This window comes from Rhinolophus sinicus, linkage group LG10 (genome assembly GCF_036562045.2).
Source record: "Rhinolophus sinicus isolate RSC01 linkage group LG10, ASM3656204v1, whole genome shotgun sequence".
Lineage (NCBI taxonomy): Eukaryota > Metazoa > Chordata > Mammalia > Chiroptera > Rhinolophidae > Rhinolophus > Rhinolophus sinicus.
Window position 1 is genome coordinate 58,353,795 of NC_133759.1, and position 21,047 is coordinate 58,374,841.

Consider the following 21,047-nt stretch of genomic DNA (forward strand, 5'->3'; position numbering starts at 1 on the left):
TGACCATGTCTTTCATTTTCCCCAAACTTCTTCAATTTACTCTTTTAAGTAAAAGCAGTTCATTAAACGCAAAATGAAATGAGATTTCATTGTGATGCCTCTTTAACACTTTCCTTATAAATTACATCAAAGATCAGGAAATGAAGATATAAACAGAAAAGAACTAGATCAACTGTCCTTGTCTACTCTAGACTGATGGAAATATTGCCTAAAAATTTAGCTTCCTGCTTGTGAGTTAACTCCACACTTTGCCAAAGTGTGTCCTGAGAATACTAGTTTCATGAACTGTACAACAAGGAAAGCACTACCCTGTTTCCCCAAAAATCAGACCCAGCCAGACAATCAGCTCTAATGCGTTTTTTGGGGAAAAATTAATAGAAGACCGGGTCTTATATTGTATTACATTATATTATATTATATTATATTATATTATATTATATTATGTTATATTATATTACATCCAGTCTTATATTATAGTAAAATAAGACCAGGTCTTCTATTAACTTTTGCTCCAAAAGACGCATTAGAGCTGATTGTCTGGCTAGATCTTATTTTCAGGGAAACACAGTACATGGTGAATGCCCTAAGAACATTTGGCTGTGCAAAATGGTTTGGTTGTTTTCTCATATATTTCCATCCTTCAGGTGTATCCTCCACCTCACATCCCTGTTGACAAATAAGAAGTCCTAATGTGAGCAAGCCTTAGACCAAATTCTGCCAAACACACATATGTGTAATAGCAAATAAGCATGAAAAAATGGAAATGCATATAGTTCTTTTAAGCTCTGGGAAGTCCCAGTCTGTGTTTAGGGTGTGGTATATACCCTTGCTTAAAATGTTCACTCTGCCTAAGACAAGCTGAGACCCCAATCCTCTGGACCAGCTAACTGTAGGACTGTCAAGAGACAACAGTGGTATAGGACCTTAGGACCAAAGAGGTTGGGTGACTGGCTTCCCTGGTTGGAAAGGTGATGGGGCCATGCAATCATTCTGGCTCATAACATATCTGAACACCACTAATTTTAACAATAAAAAAGCATTTCTATTTCCCTTTTGAAAATTGACAAAATCTATCATGTAAATTACAGTAGTGGAAACCAAAAAGTCTGAGTAACTACTCCTGAAGTTAGATTCTTGCTGAGGGTGCTTTGAATGCTAATTTTTCCTATTGGTTAGGCTAACAGTAGTTTACACATGCCTGTGCCCCCATATAAAACATTACTCTGTTATGTTAAATGTGTACTAAAGTGAATCACCACATTGATTCAATAATGTATGCTTGGGTAACTTTGGAAATCACCTTGTGAATTCACAGAACTTGTAAATATGCTAAAGGTTCTGACAAGTCCTACAAAAAGGGAAGCTTGGCTAAATCCAAAGATTTCAATTTATTTGGTCTTGGAAACGTCAGGACACAGCATCTGAGGAAAATACTGATTTTGTGTTCAAAAGCAACCTGCTGAACTAATATTGTTTCCAAAGTGAATTCTGAATAAGAACTGATGTTAGATGTCATTCCAAGTCTAATGAATTCTTTACGTCTGACAAAATGGACATTCTGATTTGTTGATCGTTCTCTTGTGAGTTTAATGTGCAAGGGGATATCCTCAGAGTTTAATATCCTCTGTCTAACATGGTAAAACTGAGTTTCTGAATAAGCAAAATTGACAGGTCATAGCTACATTTCATTGAGGTTGTAGCATAGTGTATACCAGGAATGTACTATGATAAGAACATAACATCCATCATTCAGTTTACTCCTTTCAATAATACATAAAAGAGATGATACTACCATCCGTTTATAGAGGAGGAAACTGAATCAACTGAAAGGCTAAAGAAGTTTCTAAAATCATTAAGCAAACCAGTCGCAGCATTATAATACACACCAGGCCTATTCAAAAGTGTGAAGTCAGCTTCCTCTGAGTGTAGGGTTCAGCAGCGAACCAGTCACCCTCAGTCAAAGCTGCCTTTGCAGACTTGTAATCTGGGCGATTGTACAGGGCCCTGCGCTTGGTTTAGTGCTTTGCTCCTGCCATCTTGAAATTCTTATTTATTTGTTTTTAACAAGGAGCCCTACATTTTTATTTTGCACTGAGATTTGCAAATTACATAGCCAGCACTGTCCATAGCCCATAAGCTGTCGTTGACAAAAGCACTAAAAGCTGTATGGAGTTCAGCCGACATCGCTACCTAGTCTGAAGGGAAGTCCTGAAAGCTAACTTTGGAACATATTGTCGAGTCTTAGGTTATGAAAAAGATTTGCCTTATTACAACTCTAGGGGAAACAGATAAGCCAATTTTCAGTCTATTAATTTCTCTGGGAAGAGTTTTCAAAACTCATGAGCAAGGGGGCAGGAATTCCCCAGCCTCCGACATGTGACCCCATTCTATATGATTAACTCCAACAAACTGGCCAATTAATGATTATGTGGTCACAAATGATTGGTCACAATACCTAGTCACGTGGTTAAGGACGCTCCAAATATGTCTGTCACACTCTTTCACACTGTGGCAAAAACTATGGATTAGATAGTGCAAAGCCATTTCTATCTCCTTTGTACATTTTGCCTTAAAGAAGTTAGAAAAAAGCGGGATACTTGCTTGTGTCCTGTCTTCCTTTCTGGATATGTGTCATCATGTGATCAATACTGGAGAATGAGATGAAAAGGGAAGGGTTCTGGGAGACTTCTGGAAAAGAACTTTTCCCTTTGTTACTAAAAGGAGTGCCACTACAGGAAAAGTCTTTTTCACTCCCACTCTACTTCCCACCTTAGTGTTGTCGGGAGCCACAGCAACCATCTTGTGACAATGAAGGAAAATGCATGACTATGAACTGCCAACAACTAAGATGGCAGAGTAGACAGACAGAAGGAGACTGGTAACACTGGAGCAACTGAGCCAGTGATGTTAACCGCTGGTCAACCCGCTACTTATCTAAACCTCTGTTATGGTTTCTTTTTTTAATTTGTAACCAAAGGTTTCTTCACTAAGTACGCAACTTTGCAAAACCTGATCCCTTTGATTAGAGAACAAGTCTTCCACTACCTGCTAGAGAAGACCCAATTTACTGGCAGTCGTGGATAGCTCAGACTAGGTCCCTTGGCATGTTGGTATACCCTCTACTTCAAAACTCAAAACACTGCCCTACACGTGTCTGTGTTCATATCACCAAACTGTGTGCATTCATTTGGAGCTGTCTGTGTCTTACCACACATCTCAATGCCTAGCACACAGCCTGGCACCAACAGCCTCTTAGGAAATCTGTTGAATGAACCGACAATGTAGCATTCTGTCATATTCCTCAGTGACAAAATCTCACTCTTCAAAACTTTTGTGCTTTGCAAGTGAACTTAAAAATGAAATACCTACCATTTAAAGTTGTATTAGGTGATGGCCTATAAAAATAAAAGGGAAAACACTATTGCATGATAATTGAGGAACACTGAGTTTAAAATGGATAGGGTTCCCATGGGGCTTCATTGGTTCTGGCCAGTGACTGGCAGGACTGGGGTGGCATGGCATGCTGTGTGGTGTGACCCAGAGGTCAAAAGCAAAGGTTATGGAGCCAAACTACCTGTGCTTAGTTCTTAGTGCTGTCACTTACTTATTGGATGGCCGTAAGCAAGTGTCTTCTCAAGGCCTTGGTTTCCTTATTCTAATACAGGGATGGTATCTAACTCTGGAAGTTTGCATGAGGATTAAATAAATGAGAGGATGAAAACAGGTAAAACGTTTAACACAAGGCATGGCACTTAGTAATCAGTCAATAGTTTTTAGTTATTGTTGCTTTTCATTTCAGGTGCTATCTGGGAGTCATTTCTCAAAAATTCTTAAAGCATTGCATGCATCTAATATCTAGCACGTAGAAAGCATACAAAGATATTTAATGAACAGTCATATTTTAAAAACAGCAGGTTAGCACACCTATTAGAATGGCCAAAATCTGGACTCTGACAACCCCAAATGCTGGTGAGGGTGTGGAACAACAGGAACTCTCATTATTGCTGGTGGAAATGCAAAATCGTACGGCCACTTTGGAAGATACATTGTGCTTTCTCACAAAACTAAACATACTCTTTCCCATATGATCTAGCAATCACACTCCTTGGTATTTACCCAAAGGAGTTAAAAACTTATGTCCACACAGAAACCTGCACATGGGTGCTGCTAGCAGCTTTACTCACAATCGCCAAAACTTGGAAGCAACCAAGACACCTTCAGTAGGTGATGGATAATAAACTGTGATACATCCAGACAATGGAATATTATTCAGTACTAAAAAGAAATGAGCTCTCAAGCCATAAAAAGATTTGGAGGGAGCTTAAATATGTATTATTAAGTGAAAGAAGCCTATTTGAAAAGGCTACATACTATATGGCTCCATCTCTATGACATTCTGGAAAAGCAAACATTTCAGTGGCTGTTAGAGTTGGGGGATGCAGTGGGTAGAGATGAATAGATGGAGAAGAGAGCATTTAGGGGATTTTTAGTGAAAATACCCTGTGTGATAGCATCATGACAGATACTTTTGACCAAACCCTGGAACGTACAACGCCAATGGTGAACCGTAACGTGAACTATGGACTCTGGGTAATAATGATTTGTCAATGTAGGTTCATCAGTTGTGGCAACTGTACCAGTCTGGTGAGGAAAGGCTATGCGTGTGTGTGTGTGTGTGTGTGTGTGTGTGTGTGTTTGTGTTGGGGGGGATACATGAAAAAATTTCTGTACCTTTCTCTCAATTTTACTGTGAACCTAAAAATGTGCTAAAAAATAAAATTATAAAAAATAGGAGGTAGCAGTGGATAATTTCTAAATATCCAAACTGATCACCGCATCAGACCTATGTAGCATATTAAAGCTTGGGACCTGGGGTCCAATGTCCTGAAATTCCATCATGGTCCAGCTATGTCACCAAAAACCAGTTAATCTCACAGTTCCTCAGTTTCCATAACTGAAAAATGGGAATAACAGTCCCTTCCCTATAGGGTATTTGGAGGAGTGGATGGGTTCTTTCCAGTACCTGACACTTAGCAAGCAGTCAATAAATGTTAATTTTAAAAAATAAACCCGATAGAAGGTTCTGAGGCACCGTGCTGAAGAAAATATACATCATTAAAATGTCCCCGTTTTGGTGTCTGAGGATCTTTCCAAACCTTGTGACATTCCGCTATCCACTGAGCAGTGGTCAGTCTGGGAGGTTCTCCACTATCTGTATAACTGTGAATTTGAACGTGCTAAGCATATCACATACCATGTCATTTCTCATTTAATAAAGCAAATTGCTCCACACAAGGGTAGTGATTCTCATTTGTAAACTCATATACAATTAGCTCTTTAAGTGCAATTTGCAGATGGGATTCAAGCAAATCATTCTGGTGAACTGCTCTGGTGAACTCAGATGTACTGTGGGTCCATTCTATACTTTGCCAGAGAATGTTTCCCAGGCAATCCTAGAACAAGCTCTTCCTGGCTGCCTGCAACGATGGGCATTGCCCTTCCTTCTACAGTTATAAGAGGATTGCGAGACTTAAGTGACAAACTTATGGATATTAAGGAGGCAAAATGGAGCCAGTGTGACAAAGAGAAAATCTCCAAATGACACTTAATCACATGGGGAGAGACAGTCAACAGCTAGAACTGAGATGTCGCTGAGGTTCATGTGGTTCCGAAAAAGTAAATGGTGGCCAAAGGAACATCATTTGTGGGCAAGACTCAAATCTCTTGTGGGTAGCTGATAATAGTGTGTGGAAGAATTGTCTTCTAGGAAACCTGGGCATAAAGCAGTAATGGGAAACAGAATCCTGAGTCAGAGGAAGAGAACGTAAGGATATTCACTGCATTTCCCTGCCCAGGGTCCATGCCCTCCTCTGTTGATATCAATGTCTCTGTTTCCTTTGGGGAGTCTTCTAGTCTATGCAGGTCAGGTGATGCTGAGACCAGTCTCTTGAAGGATGAACGTGGGAGGGACAAGTGACCCAGGTCCAGCCAGAGGGAATTTTCAGAGCTTTTGCTTAAACACTTTGGAAAATCGTTTTCTGTGTGGATGTCAAGCTGGCAGGATATGAGCCCAGCTACCCAAATGGGGAGCCTGCTTGAGAATAAAAGCAACACAGAGGTATGAGAGTGAGGAGATCACTGACCTCCTTAGGTCACTGACTGAGAATCTGCATCCATCCAGCCATGAAGCCGCTGGAATTTTCAGTTACAAGAGCCAGGGAATTCCCTGTTTGCCTCCACTGGTTTCAGTTAGTTTCCATCACTTGCAACTGAAAAAAGTCTGACTCATTACTGAGGCCAAGGGGAAGTCAAACCCACTTTTAATATAAAGTGCATTTTCCTCCAACACTAGGTATCTTGATATGATCTCTATATTGCTCTAGTCCATCATGGTCATATTTTCCCAACCACGGCCCCCTAAAATCAGCATATCTGCTCAGACAAGTAGAATTTTATTCATAGAACAGAGCAGAATGCTTGAAAATCAAAAGTATTCTGAAAACCTGGAATATATGAAGAAAACACACTTCCTGATAGTAATAAACACTGAGTCTTGTTTCCCTAGTGAACTCCTGAGGCATGCATTTCAAACGCACGTTTCTCCATTTAGTAATCAAGCTAAAAATATATTTCCTACACTCTCTGGATAAAGATTGAAACACATTGCTCAAAGCTGTTGCACCACATATCTGCAGCAAACTCTGAGCTGGTTAGTCAATATTTGGACCTTGCAGAGAGAATCCCAGGGGAGAGTTCAGCCCACCCAATCCTTTTGCCGTCTTGTCTGTTGGGAGTGTGCTTAGTAACTCTTGATTCCTCGGTATGTCTGTAACCACGTTATTATAAAAGGGAAGGACACACCTTATGCTGTAGAAAGGTTCTCCTGAGAAGTTGAGCAAACTCAAGTTTTTTCACTCCAGACCTAAAATCTACTCATATGTAATTTACACAAGCTCATTTCAGAAATGATCCATTTCCAATTCTTGGCAGTTATCAAAGGATTCTGCTGCTGTGGCTTCTGGAGTGACTGATGGACTCATTCTCTGGCTTTGGTAACCTGGAGAGCTATCACTGGATTTAGCACATGTTATGTACCAGGTACCATGTTAAACATGTCACATGCACTGACCAATTCAATATTCATGAAACCCCAGGACATACGGTACATGTATTGATGTCTCCAATTTACAGATAAGGAAACTGAGGCTCAGAGCAGTTGAGCAAAATCTCACAATCTCACACTTAGTAAATATTGGAGTCAGAGCTAAACTCTAGGGCCATCCCCTCTACTCCCCAAAGCCCAGCTCTGGATGCCTACTGTATTCCGACTCTTATGAGAATGTTGGTATTTCATCTGGGAACATCAATTTTCATTTTTATAACTTGAAAATATTTAGTAAGAGAATTTGAAGATCATTGATTAGGCAGAAGCATAGCAGGAATACACAACGGTCAGAGTTACTAAGCACATTCCCCGTGCCAGGCACTGCTCTGGGAACACAGCAGAAGACAAGAGAGGCCTGGTCTCTGGTCTCAGGAAGCAGCACAGACAGAGACGTAAGGACAAAGAAGGTGCAGGGTATTCTGGGGGAAGCTGAGGGTTAGCAAGTCCGATATTTCTGTTCTGGTGTTTGCTCTGCTCTGCTGCCAGCTGGTGATGGGCACCTGGCAGAGCTGTTTGCCCTTTGGGAGCTCTAATTAATAAAAGAGTAAGGTTAGGCTGGGTGATCTCCAAACCTTCCTTCAGCCCTGGCATTTGTTGACTCTCAAACTGTCTTCCTGGGTCTGGAAGGGTAAGATATATAGACAAACATGCTAGAGCATAGTTCTCAAATTTGCAAACATCAGAAAAAGCTAGGGAGCTTGTTAAAAAGAAAGACTTCCAGACCCACAACCAGAGGGTTGCATCCAGGATAGAGCCCCAAGATCTGCATTTTTAATAAGTCTCCTGGAGTGTGTGTGGGGGGTGTTGATATACAAATTGTGATTTGAAACCCTGGTATTCAAAGCATTGGCAGCACTTGGGAGCTTATCATAAATGCAGATCGTGAGTCCCAAGATCCACTGAATCAGAACCTACGTGTTTCCAAGGTCCCTGGGTCAAGCTCGTGTATACTAAAGCTTTCCTAGGAAGGGGCCAATCCAGTTAATCTTGATACCATGCTCAATCTTGATACGAAAGAAACCACAGTACACCCTCACCTATTTCTGATTAGTTTAATTTATCTTGTGGTACATTTTCTCAATCAGGAGAGATCTATAATTGCTACTCCAAAAAGCATCATCTGGAGGAATGTTTTTCAAGTTAAATTTGGCAGAGCCCTAGGCTTCAGTCCTCCAGAACCATCTGGGGGGGGGGATTGTGTGAGGCAGCCTGGACTGAGCTGGCCTCCAGGCTACAAACTCTACTTCAAACAGAGCTGCTCCACTTTGATCAGTTTTAGGAATTGAGATTACAGTTTTATTTCCTTTGAAAAGAGGCTTTTGCTGCTTTAATTATTTTTCAACCAACCTCATGCTACATAGCGCCCATCAATGCCATTGGTACCTTCCCCATGTTACCCAAAAGATGGGCTTAGGGAATAAACCTGGCTCCGTTTTCCTATACGCTTCCCTTGGGGCATAGAAGTGACCTTCAAAATGTCAAAATCCTATCCAGTTCCCAGGGGGACTGTTAAGTTACTTTCCTATTCTACTTTAATATGAAATGATCAAGAAAGACACAACTGTGGAAAATACTGAATTTGGCTTATATGCCATCCCTAGCTCCATGTATCTTTTCTTACAAACCAAAATGTTCCCACCAGTGAATGGGAATTTGATCCTTAAGGTAAACATGAGCAGTCCAGATCTTTCTTTAGACCAAGTATTTTGGAGAATATCTTTAATGCTGGTTGGTTGTAGAGAGAGTCTCAGAGTTTACTAAACAAAGAAGTCACAAGAAACTCAGGAAAAGATTACTTCTGTTGTAGTAACACCTAATAAGTCATTCTCAGGTGGGTACTCATAATACTCCCCTAGGGAGCTGTGAAAAAACTTGACGCCTAGACCACACCCCAACAAATTATGACAGAATTTCTGGAAATTGAACTCATGCTTCAGTGGGACCCTAGATGATTGCAATGTGCAGTTGAGGTTGAGACCCATTGACCAGTGTATAAGATTTGGGAGCACTGGAAACAGAGTCCTGGAAGACTAGCTCACACAGGACCTCTCTGTCCACTTCTCTGTGTCCAGATGACCATTCATTCTTTATTCAACAGTTATTTATTGAAAATCTACTATGTACTCATATGGAGCTGGGAATTAGATATTCAAAAATCCTGTCCTTATGAAGCTAATAGTATTACAAAAAAATGGATTTTTTTTATGTGAGGTATTAATAGGTACTATAAAGAAATTAAATAGTCTGTGTAGTAGGCAGGCATAGACTCTCTGAGAAGGTGACATCTGGGTTGACATCTGAATTTGGGGAAGGACAGAACTCCAGGAAGATCTGAGAAATAAAATCTTAAGTGGAAGGAATAATAAGTACAAATGCCCTCAATTGAGAATGTGCTTGGTAAATTGAAAGGACAGATTAAAAAAAAAAAAAAAGTCAAAGTGGCGGGAGCAAAGTGAGTGAGGCGTAAAATTAAAGGAAATGAGATCATAGTGGTAGCCAAGAACCAGATGGTGTAGGTGTTTATAGGCCATAAAAAAGAGAGAGGAAGAGATAATTTGATCAATAACTATAAAAGTGAGAAAATATCTACATGAAAGACCATAATAATCATATGAACAATGGCCTATATTGTAACATAATGGTTTTCATTTTAGTTTAGTTTTTGGCAAGAGAGGGGGCAGATTTGATACTGTTCTTTGGGGACAAGTATTAGAATTGCCTGGGAGAAAGTTTCATTCAAGCTGTATGGCACACATTGTCCCTTTTCCTCATAGGTCCAATTCTCTTCAACTCACCAAAAGGTGTGACCCCTGCCAGTGAACAACTACCACCAAAAGAAGTGGGCCATATCCAATGGTGTCAAAAACCAATAATGCACACACTCAAGATTTTCAGGTCTACACCTTCACTCCAATTCATTCATCCTAAACTTTAAACATCTGCATTCTATGAATATCTCTATCAGGATGTCCCACAGCACTTCAAACACAATACAACCCAAACTGAACTCATCTGTATTTATAGATGGGCTGATTTCATCTCCTATAAACTCCATGTTAGTTTGTATCAAAGGATGTCATTTGAAGCTGATCACCTGATAGATCCATCACCTACAATGTCTGGTGCTCGGACCAACATGGCCAGTATAGTTGAATGGGAGCTAGTCAGATCTTTCTGTTCCCTTATGGCTTCCTTGTGGCATGGCAGTACAGTCTCAAGATTTTTGGACTTTGTATATGGCAGCTGGCTTCTCCCTGAAGGAGTATTCCAAGAGACAGGAAGTAGAAGTTAACAGTCTATTAAGACCTGGGGCTGAAAACAGTCACAGCATCACTTCATCCACATCTTCCAGCTCAAAGCAGTTCTAGAGCTCACCCAGATTTAAGGGGAAGAGTCACAGATTCACCTCTCAATGGGCAGGATGTTGATAAATTAGTGGCTGTTTTGTCCACCAGAATATCACACACACACACACACACACACACACACACACACACATTCACACACACACAAAATCTAGTACATATTAAGTTATAATCTTTCAAATAGCATCCACTATACTAGTAACTAAATGCCATCCTAATCACTTTATAGTGATATCCTCCAATCTTTTCAGAAACTTATTGTAAAGTAAGATCAGCAAATGTAAGGGAACACAGGGAAAGAGTAACCCATATAAGCCCTGAAAAGAAACATTAACTTCCCTGTCAGATGCATGAGTCACCCTACATTTGTTGGGTACTGTAGGGCTGTGGGAAGTTGCTGTCATAATCCTTCCAATGCAATCATTGTGAGGTCGCATACTAGAAGGGGCAGCCAAGGAGATTCATCTCACTGTCAACGCAAGATGTTCTGAATGCTTTAGTGTAAAAGGTGGCACCATCAGCAGGGAACAGGATATGCCAATGTGCCAATGAGTCACCGACTGAAATCATGGCTACTCAGGTTCTGATGCTTGCCAAACTAGAAGAAATGAAATTGTCTCAGTGTCTCATCCTCTCAATGAAAAGAAAGACATTTCATCTCAGGACATACATTAGCAGAGGAGAGAACTTGGAACCTCAACTATTTTCATATGAGAGTATTATCAGTTTCTTTTTAAGGGCAAGGATGACCCACAATTTTTCATCTCATGTATTATTAGGAAAAAATAGAAGTGAGACAAGCTAAGCAAGTAATACATTAGATTTGAAAATAATTAATTATGACCAAGTTGGGTTTATCTCCAATACGTAAAGCTAGCAGAGATTAGAAAATCTAATTGACGTAATTCACCACATTAATATATTGTGGCAGCTGGTCTCTAAAGATGCCTCTTGGCCTCTATGCTTGTGTAGTCTCCCTGTCACTGAATCTGGGCTGGCTGGCCTGTGAATTACATTAACCAACGAACAGAAACAATGCTGTGCCCATTCCAGGAATATGCCACAAGAAGGCCTGAGAGCTCCTGCTTGGTACTTTGGGCCACCCTGTAAGAAGTCAGCTACCCAGCTGGAGAAATCTTGTGGAGGCCACAGAGAAAGAAAGAGGTCCAGAGACAACAGGAAGAGAGCCTAGCCTCTCAGCATCACAGCTGCAGCGTGACTTCAGCTATTTTCACCAAGGTGCCAGACATGTAATGAGCCATTTGGGACCTTCTAACACCAAAGGTGAGCTTTGAAATGACTCCAGCCTCAAACACAATCTCACTGCAACTGCATGAGCTCACTGAAACCAGAGGGCAAAAGAACCACCTTGCTCAGCCCTTTCAACTCACAGACGTGTAAGAGATAATAAAATGGTAATTCTTTTAATCCACTAAATATTGTTATGGCTTGCTATAAAAGAATAGATAACAGACATTAAAAGAGAAATTAATAAATTATCACAAAATATACAGAAATGCAGAAAAAGCATTTGAAAAAAATTCTGTATTATTCATGATAAAAAAGAATAAAAAGGACCCAAATCCCTTAACATGATAAAGGAGATAACAAAACAAACAGCAGTCATTATACTTAAAAGTGCATCCCCATTTTGAGATCAAGAAAAATATAAAGATGTGTACTATTACCACTTCTAGTCATAATTACACTGAAGGTTTCAGTCAGCACAGTGAGGTAAGACTAAGAAACCAAAAGCATAAGGATTAGAAAGGAAAAAACAAATTTGTCACTTAAAAATGATATGACATATATAACCCCAAAGAAACCACAGTATGTTATTTGGATCAATAAGAGAATTAAATATATTTTCTAGATATAATATCACTATAAAAAAATCAATCATATTACTATACACTAGCAAACCAAAAATGAAAATTTTTAAAAGCTAGCATTCAGAATAGCATTAAAGATATGCAAGAATAAATCTAACAAAATTGAAGACTTCTACTGAGTAAATTATAAAATATTATTAATGGACATTAAAGAGAACCTAAATAGATGGTCATAGATTGAGAGCCTCAGTATCGTAAAGATATAAATTCGCCTCCAAAATCACCCCAATCAAATCCCCCAATTTTTCAACAATATGACAAGCTGATAATCCAAAATGTATGTGGAATTGCAAAGGATGATAAGATGACTAAGCACTAAGAAGAATGACACTATGGGAGGTGCGCCCGATCAAGGATCAGGGATAACTATGATGTTAGAATGAACTGTGGCTCAGGGAAAGGCAAACAGACCACTGCAACCAAACAATGAGCCCAGAAACAGTCCCATGCATGTAATATGGACATTTGCTACATGACAAAGGTAGCCTGAAAGTTGGTAAGGAAAGACCAAATTTCAATAAATGTTGCTAGGACAATTGAGTATCCATATTTTTTAAAAAAGAAGATACAAATTATACCTCTACCTTGCATTATATACAAAATAATTCTAATTAGCTTATGATCCAACTAGGAGAGGATAAACTTTAAAACTTAGAAAATAAATAGAAGAATATTTTCATGAACATATGGTAGATAAAAGTGTCTTAAACAAAATACAGGGAACTAAAGGAAAATTTGTATATTTCACTATATTTTAAAAAACTTATCAAAAGACACCACCACTAAAGAATTGAAAAGAAAAGCTATAGAATGGAGAAACACATATAACAAACAAAGGGTTTGTTTTCAGAAGACATAAAGAACTCTTCCAAAACAATAAGAAAAAATAAATACTATAATAGAAAAGTGTCTGCAAAAGCCTCATCTTTTGCTTTACAAAAGAGAAAATCCAAATGACTAATAAATATATGAACAAGTACTCAACCTCATTAATAATCTGACATATGCAAATAAAAATGAAAATGAAATACTATTGTATATCTACTATATTGACAAAAAAATTATACTCTGATACTACGAAATGTTGGGAGAATGTAGAACATTGGGAATCCTTATACATACTTGGCATAAATAATATAATCACATATTTTGGCTTCATCTACTCAAGTTAAAGTATATACTTATTCCATGACTCAGTGATGTCAGTCTTGGGCATATACCTTAGAGAAGTGGGTACACATGTTCCATAGGAATATTGCAGACTGTTTGTAGTAGTGTAAATCTGAGATGCCATCTTTACTAGAATGGATAATTTAAGGTATATTCATTCAGTGGTATGGATTCAACAATGTAAATGAACAAACTACAAGGATAAATTTCATAAACATATATTAAGCTAAAGAAATGTTTTTTTTATTGTGATAAAAATATACATAACAATATTTACCATTTTAACTATTTTTAAATGTACAGTACTGTTGCATTAAGCACATTTATATTGTTATGCAATGGTTGTTCATTTTTATTCAGCTAACTGTAAAAATGTTTTATGCTTTGTTTTGTCTACTTGGGTTTTTGTTTGTTTGTTTGGCTGTCTTGTATTTCACCAGAAATGAAGCAAAAATGGTACAAAGTCAAAGGTGTCTGTGCCAAGGTTTAGGTGTCAGGTTAAACCATAACACTATTTATAATAGGAAGAAAACAACCTGCAACATTGAACCACTACGTTGGATGACATGAAGGAATGGATCAAACATATGTATCATCACACATGGAACCACAGAAGGGGAGTTCACATCACCTCCAGAAATGATATCACAGAATATTTCATGGTATGTAAAGACAAATGAGCTGTGTAGTAAGGTTGGAAAAGATGTTTCTAATACATTATGTACAGATATTCTGATGTTTTAAAATACACTAAAAATATTTATGCAAGGAAAAAGATTGGGAGAAACACAGTATAATGTTAATTATGATTCTATTTGGATGGTGGTTTTATGAGTGATTTTTGTTTGTTTTGTTCATTTGTATAATTTCAATTCTGAGAAATATAGATTACTTTTTAAGAGACTAAAAGGGAGAAAATAAGAGAGATCCAAGATAGCAGAGTAGATAAACACGGTGCCTGTGTCCTTCCATGAACACACTAAAATTACAGCTAAATTATAAAACAATAAACCTGGAGAACCATCTGAAGTCTAGCTGAACAGAAGTCCTATAACTAAAAATATAAAGAAGAAGCCACACTGAGACTTCTACGAGGCGCAGAGACACAGAACAAGCCCCAAACCTCCCTATGGTAGTGGAGAATCAGGAGGGATATTTCAGCTACAGTGGTTCCCCCAGAAGAGTGAGGGAACCCCATCCCCCCACACCAGATTCCACAGCTTGTAGTACTGTTGCCAGGAAGAGGAACCCCCACAACATCTGGCTGTGAAAAACAGTAGGAATTCTGAGCATTTGGGTGAGATGGAAAGGTTCAGGAAACCCAGACATCCTGTTAAATGGCCCATGCAAAGACTCATTCACTCGCAGGTACTCACCCTGGGCTCCAGCAGAGGGACGGTGACTCAGAGGGCCTCAGAGACACATGGAGGGCTGACTGAGGGGTGTGCCTACAGGGGAAGGACTGGAGGACAGTTGGCATTTTCGTAGTGAGGGGTACTTCTCCCATGCAGCTGGCAAGAAGGTACCATCTCTCTTATGTTGAGCCTGCCCCCTTTGGCCAAGTCTGATTTTGATTGGCCTGGTGAACTTTGCTGCTCCTTCCTACTCACTCAGCTGGGACACTCTCCTACCTTATTCACCCACCACTGGAGGCACTTGCTGTACCAGCAGCCAGCCCATCCCACATTGCACTCTTTTAGAAAATTATCAGAGTCCACGGGCCGTAGGCAGGCAGCAACTGGCCTTGATATGCTCTGAGACTTACGCTGAGTGGCCCCAGACTCAACACTGGCACCAAACCAGAGTCTACATCAACCTGATGACCACAACTCTTCCCACTCTAGTGACTCCCTGAGACTCCACCTCACCTAACTCATACCACGCAAGGCTTTATCAGTGGCTGAACCTTAAGGAAGCTGGCTGATGGCAACAGGCCTCCAGGTGTCTTGGCTTTTCACGGAGTTACTCCAGGCCTGGTACTGGTGGCAGCCATCCTTGGTTCACAGTGTAGTCTCTCCCACATGCCCCCAGGGTTAGCACAGGCAGAAAACAACTGTGGATCACTTTGTATCCCTACCAGATAGCCTTCAGCCAGTCATAAGCAGTAGTTGACCAGGGCCTGCATTGGAGCCCCACCTAAGAGGCTCCAGAACCAACATACTTGGAGGATGGCTTCAGACCATAGCAGAGCATAGCCCAATTAGACCCATAAAGGGTGGTTTCATCAGGCACCAGAGCCCCCTGGGGTGAATACTACTCAGTAAGGCAAGCCCCCTGCACAACTGTCCATAAGCTATGGATGTGGCCAAACCCCACAGCCAGTCAGCCTAAGTAAGGGTCAATCCCACTCACTGATATGCCAACAGCAATCAAGGCTCAAATATAACAGAAGGGCACACACAAGAGACACTCCTGGAGCACTCAGCTCAGGTGGCCAGGCAGATTGTGCCACTGGGCCCTAAAGAACATCTACTACATAACACCACCCAATCAAGACTGGGAGACATAGCAGATCTACCTAATACATAGAAACAAACACAGGGAGGTGGCTGAAGTGAAGAAACAATGAAATATGTCCCAAGTGAAAGAACAGGAGAAAACTCCGGAAAAAGAACTAAACAAGATAGAGGCAAGCAACCTACCAGAAACAGAGTTCAAAATACTGGTTATAAGGATGCTCAAGGAATGTAGTGAGAACTTCAACAGAGAGACAGAAAGCATTAAAAGGGACATAGAAACCATAAAAAAGAACCAGTCAGAAGTGAAGAATACAATTACTGAAATGTAGAATGCACTAGAAAGAATCACCAGCAGACTAGATGAAGCAGAGGACTGAATCAGCAATTCAGATAAAGTAGGAGAAAACACCCAATTGGAACAGCAAAAAGAAAAAAGGAATTAAAAAAAAAAAAAAGTGAGGATAGTTTAAGAGACCTCTGGGACAACATCAAGCATAACAACATTCGCATCATAGGGGTGTCAGAAGCAGAATAGAGAAAGCAAGAAACTGAGAACCTATTTAAAGAAATAATGACTTAAAACTATCTTAATCTAATGAAGGAAATAGATATGCAAGACCAGGAAGCACAGAGTCTAAAACAGGATGAACCCAAACAGGCAAACACCTAGACACATTATAATTAAAATGACAAAAGTTAAAGACAAAGAGACAATCCTAAAAGCAGCAAGAGAAAGACAACTAGTAACTTATAAGGGAGCTCCCATAAGACTGTCAGATGATTTCTCAACAGAAACTTTGCAGGCCAGAAGGGAGTGACAGGAAGTATTTAAAGTGATGAAAAGCGGGACCTACAACCAAGACTACTCTAGCCAGCAAGACTATCATTTAGAATTGAAGGACAGATAAAGAGCTTCCCAGATAAGAAAAAGCTAAACGAGTTCATCACCACTGAGGCAGTATTACAAGGAATGTTAGAGGGACTTCTTTTAGGGAAAAAAAAAAAAAAAATCAGGATTGTGAATAAAATGGCAATAGCTACATATCTATTAACAATTACTTTAAATGTAAATGGATTAAATGTTCCAATCAAATGATAGGGTGGCTAAATGGATAAGAAAACAAGACCCTTACAGAGACTGAAAGTAAAGGGATGGGGAAAAGATATTTCATGAAAATGGAAATGAAACAAAAGCTCTGGTAGCAATACTTATACCAGACAAAATAGACTTTACAACAAAGGCTATAACAAAAGACAAAGAAGGACCCAGTAATCAATCCCACGTCAGGGTATTTATCCAAAGAAACCCAAAAGGCTACTTCGAGGGGACATGTGCATCCATGTGTTCATTGCAGCATTGTTTACAATGGCCAACATGTGGAGGCAACCTGGGTGTCTGTCGATGGAGTGATGGATAAAGAGGAGGTGGTACATATATACAATGGAATATTATTCAGCCAGGGAAGGGAATGGGTTCTTGCCATCTGCAGTGGCATGGATGGACCTGGAAGGTATTGTGCTGAGTGGAGTATGTCAGACAGAGAAAGACAGATGCAATGTGATTTCACTTATATGTGGAACCTATGAACAAAATTAACAAACAAAACAGAAACAAACTCATAGATACAGAAAACATTTTGATGGTTGCCAGCTGGGAGGATGGGGTGTGGGTGAAAGAGGTGAAAGGATTAAGCAGTACAGATTGGTTGTTACACAGTAGTCATGAGGATGTGGGGTATAGCACAAGGAATATAATTAGTAATATTGTAATAACTATGTATGATATCAGATGGGTACTAGATTTGTTGGGGTGATAGATGGGAGAGGTTTGGGGGGCAGGGGGAAATGTGAAGGGATTAAAAAGTCAAAATTGATAGTTACAAAATAGTCATAGGGATGTAAAGTAAAGCATAGAGAATATAGTCAACAATATGGTAATAACTATGTATAGTGCCAGGTGGGTACTAGACTAGTCAGGGGGATCACTTCTTAAGTTATATAAATGTCTAACCATTATGCTGTACACCTGAAGCTAATATAAAATAATATTGAATGTCACCTGTAATTGATAAATTTATAAAGGGGGGTGAATGGTGAAGGGGAATAAGAGGTCCAAATTTCCAGGTATAAAACAAATAAGTCATGGGGATGTAATGAACAGCATGGGAAGTATAATCAATGATACTGTGATAGTGTGGTACGGTGGCAGTTGGTTGCTGGGCTTATCATCGTGTTCACTTCTTTAAGCATATAAGTATTGAATAACTATGGTGTACCCTTGAAACTAATATAATACTGTATGTCAGCTATATTTTTTAATAAAAATCTTTTTTAAAAAGGAGACAATGTATTCTATTGGGAAACAATAAGCAAAAAAAGGACCTAGAGATCTCGAAATGGGAGTAAGAAATGTGGTGTTAGCTAATAGGTGTATCTGGAAAACACTCGGACTCATACCAGTCTATTTAAAGATAACTTTTCCCTGCCAGTTACCTCTTTTCTACCTGGTTACCTTTTCCCCAGAGTCCTACCTCTGATAATGAAATCAAATTCTGGCTGTTTGCTTTGGAAGCCAGTAGGACAGTGGGGGATCAGGGTATCCTCTGGGAACAGCCTGCTCCTAATTGAAAGGAAGTAGAAATCCTCCAAATGTTGTGAAGTGAGTTGATAGATCATCCTTCAGTTCTCCATCTGGGCTGCTGCCTTTTACAGAAACCAAGACAGGAAAAATGAAGTGTACCTAACACAGGAAATGAGGGTAGTCATTCGGATGATATAGCAGCAGCTCCCCGTAAAATGTTTGGGGAGGGGTGGGCAGTGAAACAAAGGGCACCAGTCATTGCACTGGCTCGTATCTGACTTTACACCAAGTAGGCACCTGAAGATACTAAACAAGGGGCGAGTAGAGAAGACTCCACAGTCAGTATACAAATAGTGTATACACAAATATTCCCAATGCTGGGGTGGGTTCACTTGTGCGTACTTGTTAGAGTGGAACTCCCAAGTGGTAAGCTGTGGTGCAGTGGTTTCTCCAGGCTACTGGACCCTCCAGCTCTTGGGGCTGGGGCCTCCTGTCTGGGCCAGTGCTTCATAAATTTAGAGAGTAGAAGAACTCACAGAATATTTTATGGCAGGTAAAGATAGTCAAAAAACATTAGTGGAGAAAATATATTAATAATTAATTACGTACATGTGTGTCCCACAACTACTATAATTTGTTTTCTATTTGTCTATGGGTGTCACGATATATAAAAGATTGGAAAGTGTTGGAGTTACTATAGATCATCCATGCATTAAATAAAGTCTGAAAAAAAGAAGAGCTAGGGAGTAGGGGTAAGAGAGGGGTTTGGGGATTGAGGTACTATTTTTCAATGAAAGTCTAGTTATTATTAACAGGTATGCTGTAAAATAGAGATCAAATAAATTTAGGGAAACTAAGTTAGGGTATATATGGTTTTAGAGATTCTTAGGGTCTTTAATTAGCTAAAATGCATTGTGACTCTCCAAAAGTAGAAATAGTATGGAGTTATTGTGCAAAACCTTTTTGACCATGGAATATCATCTAAGGAATGCACTTTGGAAATTGCTTCAGTAAAGGAATCCTTCTCTTGCTGCTTTATCCACACAGGAGAGAGATGATATGCTTTCCTTTTGCACAGATTTCATTGACTATATGGTATAGAATGGGTTTTTCTCCACAGAATGTCTCAATCCTTTCTATCTGATGATATGGTTGTCCCCACACTGGCTTTTTCTTGCATTTATGGCAAGTGATAAACCCAATAAAGCTCAAACTAACAAGTATCGGGGGCTTTCATGAACCAGACTGAGTCCACAGCCTTTGCAGAATGACCTCCCAGAAGGCAGGTAGTCTGCCGCTGAAACTGTTAATATTATACTTGCCAGAGAATACACTTTGTCTTTGTTTTCAATGCATTTTCTTCCCCATAAGAAAATAATGAATAGAGGAATGTGTAGAAATACCTTAAAAATGGCATTTCCATAGCTTTGCTAAATAAATGAAAACAAAACCATAATTTATCTAGTTACATTCAGATGTTCGTCACATAAAACTGTTGTTCTATATGGCACTCTTGATTTTCTTTTCAAATAATGCAATGTAAATATTCAGACAGAGGGATTGTGCTGTAGAGTTTAGTTAAGTTGTAACAAGGAGTAAATTGATTAAGACCATGGCTAAGAATTATGTTGCCTTCTTGCTTCACTTTTGCTAAGTTTCCAGGTAGCCTTTTATTTTGCAGTAATGGAAACTCCAGCCATGTGAGCAAAATTCAAATGAAGTCAATATGCCAAAAGAAATAGAACTTAGCATTTATCCTCTGTTCCTGCTTCCACTTGGAAAGTGTCTTTTCCCCTAAGAAACACATTTAAAAGAATATAAAAGTGGCTTTCTATTTTTGGCCAGAAAATGGAAGACAATGGAGAAAAAAAATATTAGCTCAGCTTTCCCAGACTTGAAATAATGTGTGATTTTTGCTGTTTTTCCAACTTTTTCTAAGTCTGGTAGAGTGCTTAGTTCATTCAGCTGGTGAATCACCTTTCCTTTGTGGGAATACTAATGCCAAGCTAAAACTTCTCCATATGAGAAATGAAAAAAAATTTTAATGCAGCAAAGCTGGGAGTAGATGGGCAAATAAAATAATTCTGTCTCTACCTCACTAATTCCCCCTTCATCATCTGGAGGTCCTGGGGACTGCCAGGGTGCATCATTTAAATGGTACCTTCAGGTGTTTCACGGAGACCTAATTAAAATGGATGTTGTCATCTGACGTTTCCTTGTGCGATTTGTCTAACTCCTTGCAAATGGCAAAAGAGAGCCTTTGTTATGAACTTCGTCTTTTTTCGAGAAATTACCCAAGATTTCCTTGAGGTGCTCTGGAAAACAGGTTTGGCCAACTGGTCACCAAGTTCTCTGCAGGGATTTCCTTAGCGATATATCCACGTGGTCCACTTGAATGGACCTGCCATGGCAGGC

General features: G+C 39.5%; 1 long non-coding RNA gene across 2 annotated transcripts in view; it reads left to right on the forward strand.

Moving 5' to 3' along the window:
• The window catches only part of LOC109461181 (uncharacterized), a 362,773-nt gene that overhangs the window by 300,787 nt on the left and 40,939 nt on the right, over positions 1-21,047 (forward strand). For both annotated transcript variants that reach the window (XR_012489737.1, XR_012489736.1), the window contains 2 exons: positions 11,584-11,814; positions 14,117-14,254. This is a non-coding gene — a long non-coding RNA (uncharacterized LOC109461181). The remainder of the gene's footprint in view (positions 1-11,583; positions 11,815-14,116; positions 14,255-21,047) is intronic.